Source organism: Sus scrofa, chromosome 4 (genome assembly GCF_054392235.1).
Source record: "Sus scrofa isolate SSC_HxYL_T2T_F1_AM1 chromosome 4, Sscrofa_HxYL_maternal_Yorkshire_Landrace_v2.0, whole genome shotgun sequence".
NCBI classification, from domain to species: domain Eukaryota; kingdom Metazoa; phylum Chordata; class Mammalia; order Artiodactyla; family Suidae; genus Sus; species Sus scrofa.
In genome coordinates this window covers 30,414,260-30,428,206 of record NC_139386.1, presented here as the reverse complement: position 1 = coordinate 30,428,206, position 13,947 = coordinate 30,414,260, and the positions used below count along the sequence as shown (strand labels likewise).

The following is a 13,947-nucleotide window of genomic DNA, read 5'->3' as shown; positions in this document are numbered from 1 at the left end:
TTAGTCTTTAGTTATAAGGAATGTAGATTACATTCTTATTTAAATACCAATGTTGACCTCAACCCAATGACACTTGTCAACTTTGAGAGTGAAGAGTGTAAAACTGCCTGGATTTCCATGGTGATTTAACTTAGCTGACCCTTTTCAACAGTTCTTATTTTTGAGGATTTGTAGTTCAAAGAAAAGTCCACAGTTTAGCCCATTACAAAGTAGCATATGCTCAAATCCATGTGAACTGCCCCAAACATTAACCTAGCTTTACTGGATATCTTTTGTTTCCTAAAGAAACTAGAGCTACTTAGCAAATGTTTCCTAAATTTTGATCTGATTCTTCTTCTCATTTCCTTGATATATGATCTACACATCCGTGAGCTATTTACATTTTTTTCAACAAAGGTTATAATAATACATGCAAAACCAAGGGTAGAAATAAAATCAATTACCCAATTAATGGAAATAAATGTAATCTCACCTTTAGTCCTGCTACTTGTTAATAAATTATAAAAGTTTGTTCTTCCTTTTCTCAGAGTATTTTTTAATCAAGTCAATGTGTTGGTCACCAGAGTGTGTTATTATAACAGTGTCATCAGCAGGATATAAATTATTCCATGATTTTTATTCTACTCCTCCTACCTGTTTTCTGTTTGCATTAAGTTCACGTTAGGTCATCCAACATTTGATTTTTGAAGTACATTTTTTAATTATAACGTTGATTTACAAAAGTTGAAGAAGTATCATGAGATCTCAGGCTTAATTAAAGTCTGTTCTGCCAACCAGAAAAGCAGCAATGCAATGAAGATATTTTCTAGCATCAGCCATAAAGGGTTGGAATTAGAAAGGAGGTGGCTCATTTGGGCAACATACTTCTCTTGGGTCTGATGCTGGTTAATTTAAGGCTTAAAGCTAATGGGTCTTATCACCTCCTATGACATAGAATTGGCCACAGGCCCAGGCTAAGAACATTTAATTGGATGAATGAGTATTAATTCTGAAGACAATACAAATCAAAGTATTTAAAGAAAGGGGCTGTTACTGTTCATCACAAGCAGCATCTTAGGTAAATGTAATAATTCCCATCCTCCCAACACTGGCAGACCACGTTAATCTTGGAGAGGATGTCAGCATAAGAAAAGGTTCAGGCTACCATGGTCACCAAGTTCTGTGGCTCAGACTCTAGGCAAGGTCGATGTAACATTATCTGGGAGCCACCAGATGTCGTACATACATTGTTCATTATTTGATTCCTCCAAGTATATGCAGAAAGCGCCAGAAAGAAAAAAAGTTCCTGCAGTTGTTAAAGGTTAAGAGGATTCTATCCAGAGCAGTGTTGAGTTCACTGATAAAATTTGCTTCCTCTATCTTTGTGCATGCAGTTTATGGAAGAACTTTGACCTCATTCAGGGGAAGCATTTTAAGTTAACATGAAACATAACAATTATTTTTGTGATGATTCAATTTCCCTGAACATATTTAAAATATTTTTCCTTTTTTGCCGACTCTTGCTTATTTTTCATTCATGCCATGTGCAACTCATAATTGAGTGTGGTTTATAGAATCACCACTAGCTAGGTGCTAGGAATACAGAACTAAGTAAGATTTTTCCCTGTTTTTTTGCTAAAAACAGGTGCTAAGATGGAGTTTAGGGTGCAAGATGTTTACTATTAAGGATGAACACTTATGACAAGATGAGGAGGAAACAGGATTGGTGCAGGAGGAAAATTCAAACCAAAGCCAGTCTGCCAAAGTGTTGGCCAATACACTGCGACATTATGGACCAAATATTAATAGCCTATCACAACTGTCCCATGCCAGGCTGTGTATTTAAATCTCTTACTTTGCTCAGGAGTTGGATGTGGGGTGCCCTAGGAAGGGCATGACCTTGGGGAAGTTCGCTCTCTGAGACGGAGGCAGACTCTGAAGCTATCAGCTGAAGTCTGTCTGGCAACCACATGCCCTGTAAGCTGGGCAGGAAGCTAGTCAATTTTCCAGGGAGATCTTTGTGGTACCTCTCTGTATTGACCACACATGGGACCTTGGAAGAAGGTTAACTCCATCTTAGGAGGTAGTTTATAGAAGTTTAAAATAGGCCATAATGGAGTTCCCATCAATGCTCAGTGGGTTAAGAACCCAAAATAGTGTCCATGAGGATGAGAGTTTGATCCTTGACCTTGCTCAGTGGGATAAGAATCTGGCGTTGCTGCAAACTGTGGTGGAGATCACAGATATGGCTCGAATGCAGCATGGCTGTGAGCTATGATATAGCTCCAACTGGCCCCCTGGCCTGGGAACTTTCATATGTCAAAAGTGTGGCCATAATAAGAAAAAAAAAAATGAACTTAAAATAGGCCATGATGAATCTTAAAAACAATCATGATAATAATGGTTAATGTTTATTAAACAGTTTCTATATGTCTGGTATGATATTAAATTCTCTACATGGATTTTCTCATTTTAAATTTATCCCAACCTAGAGGATGGATATGTAACTATGATTCTCAGCTTATAGATAAGGTGATAGTAGATGAATGCAACTTTCCCAAGTTGGATTCACAGTTGAATTCAACTCCACACTTCAATTTAATTCAATTTAATCCAACTTTCCCAAGTTGGATTCACAGTTGAATTCAATTCCACACTTCAATTTAATTCAATTCCAGACCAATTGAGTATAAGCATATATACCAAAGAATGTGGGATGGGCTATTACTTTGGAGAAATAGTGCATAAAGACATGAACTGACAGGAGTTCTCATTGTGGCACAGTGGAAATGAATCTGACTCATATTCATGAGGATGGGGGTTCCATTCCTAGCTTCACTCAGTGGGTGGGGGATCCGGCGTTGCTGTGAGCTACAGTAGAGCTCCCAGATGTGGCTCAGATCCCACGTTACTATGGCTGTGGTGTAGGCTGGCAGCTGTAGCTCAATTCAACCCCTAGCCTTGGAACATCCATATACCACAGGTTCAGCCCTAAAAAGCAAAAAAAAAAAAAAATATATATATATATATATATCAAAGTTCCTAACCTAGAATGTGAATTTAATGTGTTTATTGAAGGAGGTAGAAAAGGAGGGAGGGAGAAAGAGAGAAGAGAGGATGAAAGAAGAATAGGAGAACTAAACAGGTGTATGTCAAGAACTGTAAAAACATAGGTATGGCTGGATACCTGAGTCCCAAGTCCTATTAAGAATCCTTCAATTTTTTCCTAAAAAAACTGAATAGGTATTAGGTATGTTGTTGCGTTCTCTGTATGGGAAGACACTCTTTCTGAGATTATTTCCTCCTCTAATGCTCCATTTTTTAAAGCTATATGTGTGACTGGTAGTTCTTTCTCCAGGGCATATCAGAGATATCTTGGGTTGGGATTACTTACAAGGTCTTTATACCTTACCTGTGGCCTTAGGACCATATGATTCTTGTATCAAAAAGATTTTCACCATCCTTAGAGAATGATACCAGGCTGCCTCCTGGATGTGGCTTCACAGAATTCAATGCTCATGCTATTGAGGCTTCAAGTTCTATGTCTCTTTCCTGGCTTTCTCCTTTTCTACATCTTTTCTGTTTAGTCCATCTCATTTACCAGCCAGCGGTACTTGTGTGTCTTCCTCAGGAAGCCTCCTGGAAGTGTGTTCAGTAATATTGGAATAGTGGCATTCTTGGTGATTCTATCTTAAGCATATAATGTCGTTAAGGGTTATTTACAAAACTACATATGATGCTACTTATGATAACTGCTGTTATTATGAGACTTGGTCTTTTAACCTTATATAAGGGTTTCAAGTTCTTGTTGATTAGATTTTCTACTTCCTGGCTCTATTTTAACTTATGTGTCCCTGTTTTCAAGCCCATGCTCCATGGTTTCTGGAATTGAGAACAGTACATTGTATGAATAGAACCTTATATTTAAATACTATAATGGAAAAGAATGGTGAAATAGAAGAGATGAATGACAATGTGTTTGTTTTTTACATGAGTTTGGAACAGGTGGTAGGTCAGAAAAATCAGTTCCGATAATGTTGGCAGACAGACCTCAGGAGACAAAACATTCAGAAGTATCTTAACCTTCCATCAGAAGTTCATTTTAAAAAAACATACAAGAATCTCTGTAAAAGAGAAGCTGGGTCCTGTATAATAAATTAATCATGGGTACCATCAGGCTGATTTTCTGCTGAATACTGGACTGGTCCGGACTGGCCCAGTGTGATGTCCAAGGCGAGAGCTAGGGTGTCACCTGAAATGATTTAGGAAGCAAAACCAGAGTAGTGAGTACTTCCTCCAGTGAGGAAGCATGTGCTTGGTATCAAATCCAAGGTTAAATGAGGGCTAGTAGACAAAAAATAGAGGCGATCAAGTACAGATTTGAATATACTATTGACCAGGGCAGGGAGACGGGATGAAAGGTCCAGAGCAGAGACAGTTAATAAAGCAAAGTTTGGGAAGCATCTCTTACCTGGTCCAGGAAAAGGTTACCCTATACAAAGCTCGATAGTGGCTGAGGAGGGTGGTGGTGTTAAAGAGGGGAACAGGAGAAAGAAGGGAGGAAAGGGATCTCAGACAGCACATCTATCTGTTTTCTGTCTTTATCTGCTCCACTTACGCATACAACAGCTTTGCAAAGTACCTTTACTTTACTAGACGACAAAATTCTAAATGGAGCCCCAGCACAGAAAAAAAAATGAAAGCAGAGCTACAGTGGTTGAAAGGGATGGTAGTTGGGACCAACGCCTCCTCTTCTCCTGAGGGGCTCCTAAGAAGCCTTTAGCAGTTTCCACAGGTTTAATGGTATTTGACAGGAGATATAAGACTGAAGAAAAATATTTGATTCAAAGTGAATTCAAATTACAGGATATTTTCATAGATAATTTTGCATGTACTATTAATGTACAGATATTTTAATATTTAGTCTTTTTAATTGAATTTAATTAATTAAATTTAACTGTTCTTATCATTAGGTCACTTATGGCTTAACATATAGGTTGAGAGTAATTCTAACTCCAGACAACCTGGGATTTTGCCCCAATTTCACCAAGTACTTTAGATAAATTCCTTTTTCTTCCTGTACCTCAGTTTCCTCACTCATAAAATTGTATCTACTCCATAGGTGCTATAATGAGGATTAAATGCATTAATACATATAATATACTCCAAATACTCTCTGGTGTATAGTATGAGTTACATATATATTTTCTATTTTTTGGTCATTATTAATATTACTTTCTGTATCTTGCATTTCAAGCAGACTGCAAACTTCCTGAAGTAAGAGGCATTGTTTATGTCTCTTTTTATCTGACTAGAACAATGTCTTGAATGTAGTAGATATTTGAGAAAGTAATTAATTAATTAAACCCCTATTAATTGGGCACCTGCTCTGATACAAAGGCATTCTCAGGTTTGGGAGCACAAATATGAGTAAAACAGGGCTCTTGAGAAACTTGCAATGTAATGATCATAAGTTAAACAAAATATAACATCATTAAATATAAATAATTTAATGCAATTTAATTTGGTATAAATTAATGTAATAAAAGAGCTATAATAGAGGTATGCAAACAAATTTTTAAAAACACTTTGGGAGAACAGGCACTTGGGTTAAAACTTTTTCCATTGGTAACAATACCCTGAATTTTGTTTGAGTTCAATTTTGAAGAATGCATTTGAGTTTGCTAGTTCTAAAAGTGTAAAAAAAGACTTTTGCCCAAAAAGATAAGTATAAATAAAGGCATAGAGGCAAAAAGCAACATGACATTCAGAAATAGCAAGGGCTTTAGGTCCTGAGAGGGTGAGAAAGTATTACTCACATAAAAGGTAAAAAGTAGGTAGGAACTTGAACTTAGATGCCCAGTGTGCCATGCTAAGATTTAGGAATTATTCCTCCAGGAGTTGAATAACTATGCAGGCTTTTCTGCACAAATATTTGTGAATCCTGATGATTTCTATTCTGGATTGAACAACTCTATGAAGCTCCCTTTGAGACTTTTGGATCTTTATTCATAGATACTTTTTTTAAAAATGAAAAACTATAAATGAAGAATTTTGCTCTTTGGTGGCTCCAACCAAGTGTTGCTAAAGGTCACTACAAATAACTGAGAGATTGTGTAGTTTGAACTCTTCACTCTCCCAGGTTTAATTTTGAAATCCTGTTTTTCTGTAGAGAAATTAGACTCTTCTTTTTATATAGTAAAATGTCAGGAATATAATCGTGGGAAGTTTTCACTTGGACAGAAACCACAAGTTCATAGTCTACTGTAATTTTGTAGGAGGAAGAATAAGAGCTAAACTTGGCCATAACACATTGTTTCTCTAGATTTGGGAGGGTGAACGCCATCAAAGTACATGAGGTGGCCTGCGAGATTTTTGTTGATTTAGCTGAATTTTAGTCTTTCCTTTTGTACTTTCCTTTATTTAATCTTTAAAACTTGATTTTTACCATTTTATTAGATATTTTATGCCCTTAGGTTTCTTTTTTTAATGCTTATGTTATAGTAAAAATTCAATAAATAGTTGTTATGTGAGGGAATAGTACAGTCTGACATTCCGTACCAACTACTTAATATAAAATCTGTGACAAATAACAAATTTGCTGATTATATATAGAAGTGGAAAATCTCAGCAAATCTCCATTCTTTTAATGTTATAAGTAGAAAAGAAAATCTGTCTTAAGCTCACCACCAAAGGACTTTCCCATCCTTTTTGCTGCTTTCAATGCTTACGACCTCCCAGCTCCTAGATCCTCAGAATGTATCACTTTCCCAAAGTTGATCTCTAACAGGTAACATGTTCTTTTTTCTTAGAGGAAAGGAAGAGGGAAAGCAACACAAAATGAAAACCTCTGCTTACTTTGTCAAGATGCCAACATTTTGCATTTAGAACATTACCATATGTTGAAAAGCACATGGTTTTCAGAAATAGATCTGGGTTCAAAACTGAACTTTGATTGTGACCAAGCTTGTGACCTAGGTCAATTTACTTTTTTAATCATAAATGAGGAATAATAACATATACCTCACAGGGTTGTTCTGAAGAGTAAAGTGAAGGCAGGCATGGGCATAAGTAGCCTAGAGAGCATTGCCTTCTGTAAACAGAAGTCGCCAATACACCCCGGGTACCCATTCTGCTGCCAAATTATGCCTCCTGGTTTCTGGAAGCCACTCTCTTTCCAGAGACCTCTACCATAACACTTTCCTAAAAATAGTTACCGAAAGCAATAGGCCAATGAATTCTTTATGATTGCTTACATTGAGTGGTGTGGCAGAACTTTCCAGTATAAAAAGCACTCTTTCCCATGGTTCTGCGGTTGAGATAACCCTACTCACTCCATTCATCTATCACAGGGGTGGTCCTCGTGGTTATAAACCCTCATCAAAGTATTTCTTCCTTTAGTCAAAGAGACGGGTTAAGGAATGGGCATGAAGCATGTGATCTCAGTCAGGACGATTCTTCCTTTGCTTTTCGCCTTGTTAGTGAGCTATCTCTTTCCACTGAGCTTGATAAATTGCAGGATATGAGTCAGGATTTTCTCTTCAGCTATCCCCTGTACTGCAAGTAGAATGGCCTGAAGAAGGAAAAAAAGAGAGAATATTATAGTATCAAATTGAATCCATCAATCCAGTACTCTAGAAGCCAACTTTATTGCTAGATTTCTTCATTGGATTCTTACACTGTTTGAGATATGTTTCTGTTATTTGCAGTGAAAAGAATTCTGAAAACACACAGTTTGGCGTCTAGAAGAAGTCACTTTGACTAAATATATATTAAAAAAATCAATCAGCCCTTTGCCTTATTTATACTTTCCTAAAGACAATTTTATGTTGGAAAGAATATATTAAAAATATTTGATATTTTCCAACTTTTTTATGTCCTTAGTATTAACGGCTAAACTAAGATTTATAGAGTGGGATCAGACTTTCTTTTTTAAGGGAAGTGTATTAATATTGAACCTGTGTGACTAATTCCAATAGTCCAATGTACCTTGAAAGCAGAAGAGGCCTGTTAGATTAAGAATCCCAAGAAAAGTCAACACTAGCACCAAAAACAAAACCATAGTCATGCTGAGAATACCCAAAGGTGTTAATCAGGGCAAGTGCTTGACTAAGCTGCTGGATACAAGCCCTTGACAGCTTCTTTAGAATCTCTGGAATATCTGCAGTGTGGTACTCTACACCTCACCACTCTCCAGTGACAAGGGATCTAGTGCAAGTGGGAAAAAAGGTAAAATTAACAATATAAGCCATAATGGAAAAGAATATCAGAAATATGTATAACTGAATGTATTGCTGTATAGCAAAAATTAACATTGTAAATCAACTATACTTCAATTAAAAACGTAAAAAGCAACAACAATAATAAAGAAATGAATAGAGAAAAGTGACTAATTGCAATGATAAGGAAGACTAAAAATTTGTTTTCCCAAAGTCACAAAATAGGAGCTCGGTCTCCTTAGAGGTCCACCAGCACCTAGAGCATATTAATAAATCATCTAGTCCTTACCTATTCCTCCATTAAACAGATAATCAGTTCCCACTAAGTGCAGGTTACCGATCTAAATCCTGGGGATATAGCAATGTAAAAAGCAGAAAGAAATCCTTGCCCTCATAGGGATTATATTCCTAGGGACACAACTGAAAATAAAAAGAAGTAAAAGAGGTAATGTGCTGGAGGATGTTAAAGGCTGTGAGGAAATCACACTGCAGGGAAGAGGACCTCTTAGGGAATGGGTAGGGTTGAGGTGTTCCTTTTAAGAAGGGTGAATGTGAAAGAGCTAGGAGAGGAGAGGTGAGGGAGCAAGCCATTGAGATATCTGGGGGAAGAGTGTTCAAGGAGGTGGGAAGAGCCAATGTGAAAGTCCTCACGGAGGAGCATGACTGGTGTGCTGAAAAGACAGCAAGGAAGTCAAAGTGGTAGCAAAGAATGAAGGTAGAAAAGGTAACAGGAGGTAAGGTTCAAAAAGTCACAGGGGCCACCTCTTGTAGAAAATTGGAAACACACTTAAGAATGGACTTTTCTTACACACTGAGTGAGGCCAGGGATCAAACCTGCATCTTCATGGATATTAGTCAGATTTGTTTCCGCTGTGCCAACATGGGAACTTCCAAATACTTTTTAAAATCTAATGGTCACAAGGAGGTAAAGGACTTATATGCCAAGAACTATAAAACATTAATAAAGGAAATTAAAGAAGATGCAAAGAAATGGAAAGATATTCCATTCTCCTGGGTTGGAAAAATTAATATTGTAAAAATGTCTATACTACCCAAAGCAATCTACAGATTCAAAGCAATCCCTATCAAATTACCCATGACATTTTTCACAGAACTAGAACAAACAACCCAAAAATTTATAGGGAACCACAAAAGACCCAGAATTGCCAAAGCAATACTGAAGAACAAAAACCAAGCAGGAAGCATAACTCTCCCAGACTTCAGGCAATATTAAAAAGCCACAGTCATCATGACAGTATGGTACTGGTACCAAAAGAGACATAGAGACCAATGGAACAGAATAGAGAATGCAGAAATAAACCCAGACACCTATGGTGTCTTTGACAAAGGAGGCAAGAATATAAAATGGGAAAAAGGCAGTCTTTTCAGCAAGCATTGCTGGGAAACATGGACAGTGGCATGCAAATCAATGAAACTAAAACACACTCTCACACCATGCACAAGAATAAACTCAAAATGGCTTAAAGACTTAAATATAAGACAAAACACCATCAAACTCCTGGGAGAGAACATAGGCAAAGCATTCGCTGACATCAACCTTATGAATATTTTCTCTGGTCAGTCTCCCAAAGCAACAGAAATAAGAGCAAAAATAAACCAATGGGACCTCATCAAACTGAAAAGCTTTTGCACAGCAAAGGAAACCAAAAAGAAAACAAAAAGACAACTTACACAATGGCAGAAAATCGTTTCGAATGACCCAACTGACAAGGGCTTAATCTGTAGGATATACAAGCAACTTATACAACTCAACAGCAAAAAAGCCAACAACCCAAAGGAAAAATGGGCAAAAGAACTAAATAGGCATTTTTCCAAGGAAGATGAACAGATGGCCAACAAGCACATGAAAAAATGCTCAACATCACTGATTATTAGAGAAGTGCAAATCAAAACTACCACAAGCAGTCAGAATGGCCATCATCAATAAGTCCACAAATAACAAATGCTGGAGAGGGTGTGAGGAAAAGGGAACCCTCCTGCACTGTTGGTGGGAATATAAGTTGGTACAACCACTATGGAGAATAGTATGAAGGTATCTTAGAAAATTATACCTAGAACTACAATATGACCCAGCAAACCCACTCTTGGGCATCTATCCAGACCAAACTTTCCTTAAAAGAGACACATGCACCCACATGTTCATTGCAGCTTTATTCTCAATAGCCAAGACATGGAAACAACCCAAATGTCCATTGACAGATGATTGGATTCGGAAGAAATGGTGTATATATACACAATGGAATACTACTCAGCCATAACAAAGAATGAAATAATGCCATTTATATCAACATGGATGGAACTAGAGACTCTCATAACTGAGTGAAGTAAGTCAGAAAGAGAAAACAAATACTGTATGATATTACATATCTGGAATCTAATATAAGGCACAAATGAACCTTTCCACAGAAAAGAAAACCATGGACTTGGAGAACAGACTTGTGGTTGCCAAGGAGGAGGGTGTGGGGTGTTTGCGGGGCTTGGGGTTAATGGATACAAACTATTGTCTTTGGAGTGGATTAGCAATGAGATCCTGCATTGGGAACTATGTCAAGTCACTTATGATGGAGCATGATAATGTGAGAAAACAGAATGTGTACATATATGTGTGACTGGGTCACCATGCTGTAGAGTAGGCAAAAAAAAAATTTAGTGGGGAAATAACTATTTAAAAAAAATAATTTAAAAAATCTAATGGTCACACACATTGTCAAGGTCATATATACATACAAATGTATGCTCATATACTGCTATTGAAAAAGGTTTAGCGTATACATAATGAGTAGAATGTTTATAATTTTTATCAGTATGAAGTATGACATATCTAAGAATGTTTTATCATATGCAAGAAATTCATTAACTAAAGCTTGCAAAAGAAAACCATTCTAATGTGAATAGTCATCTGAGAGATAATCTGGAAAGCAAACCCTTACCCCTTGCTTTGCTTCTGTGTGTGCGTACAGATTTCTAGACCTCTCTCTTTCCCTCTCTGCCTCCTTCCCCCCCTTCCTCTGTCTTGATGTCATTCATCTATATAATTATAAACACACACACACACACACACACACACACACGTGCACACACACACAGGGCTAGCTACTAATTAGTGGGACCCAGGGTAAGATGAAAGTATGGAGCCTCTTTTTCAAAAAAGCAGGAAAAATGCTGTTAAAATTAAAGTTACTAAAATATAAAGTTTTTTTCCCTCTCCAGTCTCTCTCGACTTATGATGTTTTTTATTTGTTATTTATTAATGTCTCAAGTAAAGAAAATAAAAATTTTAAATTATTAGAGTAATTTTACTCTTCATCTTTATATCATACATGACTGCTTTAAATTAAAAAATAACATCATTTAATTCACATGTAGAACCACTGAAATTATATTCTGGATTTTGTTAACTTGTGCATGCATATATTCTCGGCTATCACTGGAACAGTGGAAATGCTCCACAAAACTGACTCAACTATTTTTATTTTACTTGCCAATACATGCACATTCTACCAACACTCCTCTATCTTAGATTTACCAAAGAGTAAGGAAGGAAAAGAAAGTAAAACACACTGTATGTTGTCTTACCTTTCTCTTTCCTTCAATGTCAACATTTTTATTGTGTAAGTGGCCAGCTAGAATCTCACTAATTAATAAATGAATGCAAATAAAAACTACAAAGAGGTATCACCTCACACCAGTCAGAACAGCCATTGTTAAAAAGTCTAACCTAACAGCCCAAATGTCCATTGAGAGATGAATGAATGAATACACACACACAAACACAATGGAATACTACCCAGCCATATGAAAAAATGAAATAATGCCATTTGCAGCATCAGGGATGGATCTACAGAGTATCACACTAAGTGAAGTAAGTCAGAAAAAGACAAATACCATATGATAGTACTAATATGTGTAATCTAAAATATGACACAAACGAACTTATCTATAAGTTCTCTATCTTACATAGAGAACAGACTTGTGGTTGCCACAGGGGAGGAAGGTGAGGAAGGGATGAATTGGGAGATCGGGATTAGTAGATGCAAATTATTATATTTAGGATGGATAAACAGCAAGGTCCTACTGTATAGCACAGTGAACTCTTTTCAATATCCTAAGATAAACCATAATGGTAAAGAAAAAAAAAAGTGGTTAGCTAATAGAGATAAGCACTGCAAGTAAGGTACATGATAGGATTTCTTGGTCATTTCTGTTTCTTAGAATACCACTGCCTTCTTTCTGTGTATTGTGTTTAAATTGAAAGTGAGTCTTCTAGGAGTTCCCATCATGGTGCAGTGGCTAACAAATCCGACTAGGAACCATGAGGTTGCGAGTTTGATCCCTGACCTTGCTCAGTGGGTTAAGGATCCAGCGTTGCCATGAGCTGTGGTGTAGGTTCCAGACAAGACTCGGATCCTGCATTGCTGTGGCTCTGGCGTAGACTGCTGGCTATAGCTCCAATTAGACCCCTAGCCTGGGAACCTCCATATGCCATAGGAAGTGGCCCTAGAAAAGGCAAAAAGACAAAAAAAAAAAAAAAAAAAAAAAAAAAAGAAAGAAAGAAAGTGAGTCTTCTTGAGGCGGTCAGTATCCCCATTTACTCAGGAGTAGACAGAACATGTTCAAGTCTCACACATGGTAGATTCACTGTATTTCTATGCTCACAGGACACTGAGAACTTATATATGCAAATGAGATGGCAAGAAATGGCCACCTCCATATTGCATGAATCTCTCATGCCTTTCCTCTGCTCACACTTGCTCCACTTCCCATAGGACTTCACTTAAAAAGGTTGAGGTTCACTTTCAAAGGTTGAGAATTTCCAGGCAGCAATAGCAGAGCATTAAATGAAACACGGGGTAAACTCACAGGCAGAACACCCATGAGGCCAATCCTGTCTATATCCTGCATTTCACTGAGGAGCTCCCTTTCTTTCAAAATTCAAGATGAAACTTCCTGGATTCTCAGGTATCCCAGGATGAGGTTCACAGTATATCCCAAGCAGTTTCCCCCTACTTTGCTAGCTTCTCTCTTTCTCTCATTTTGCTTCCCTCACTCTTGGATTTGACTTAGAAACTCCCAAATCTTTTCAGACTTCCCTTAAATTTTAAGTGCTATCTGTGTTCCTATGTCTCACCCCACACTTTGTCCAGCCAGAACCCAAGCACTGGTGGAGGGTTTACCTTTCTATCCGTGTCACTCATCAAATAGACCTGCAATATGTATCCCCATTAATACAGTTATCTCCCTAAGAGGGATTTGGCTGTCATTTGTTAATTAATTTTCTTTATTTCATTATCTCATTATTTCTAACACAAACATTTTTTCTCTTATAAAACATGTTTGAAAATGTCATACACCTTAAAATCAGTATGCACATGTGATGTTACAGTGTTTCAGGTATGGTAAAATTTGAGGCGGGGATGTGTAGTATAACCTAAGATTTATTTGGAAATGTCTGTGGCCTTTTAAAGAACTAATTAAAAGAGAACACGTGCCATCTACCCTGTGTTCCTGAATAGCCGATCATACATACCTTTATGACAATACCCATTGCTCAGGATTACAAGTGTTTACAAATGTTTACACTGCTAGACTGTGAGTATTCTGAGGGCATGGATGGTGTCATATGCAGACAGACACCCCCATTACCACCTGAAAGCTAATTTTCGGCTCCTAACAGAAGGTATTCAGCACTTCTTTCCTGAAAGAATAAAGACTATTTCTTATTCCTGGG

The 13,947-nt window shown here is 37.2% G+C and overlaps 1 long non-coding RNA gene across 3 annotated transcripts in view; it reads right to left on the bottom strand.

Annotated features, from left to right (window-relative positions):
* Window positions 1-507: 507 nt before the first annotated feature.
* The window catches only part of LOC106510002 (uncharacterized), a 129,291-nt gene continuing 115,851 nt past the window's right edge, over window positions 508-13,947 (bottom strand). The window contains exons 3-4 of one of the 3 annotated variants that reach the window (XR_014843487.1): window positions 7,236-7,552; window positions 508-4,231 (exon numbers count right to left, since the gene is read on the bottom strand). This is a non-coding gene — a long non-coding RNA (uncharacterized LOC106510002). Of the gene's footprint in view, window positions 4,232-5,476; window positions 7,553-13,947 lie in introns of those variants that run through there. The other 2 variants (XR_001308082.3, XR_002343168.2) reach the window with 2 other exon arrangements.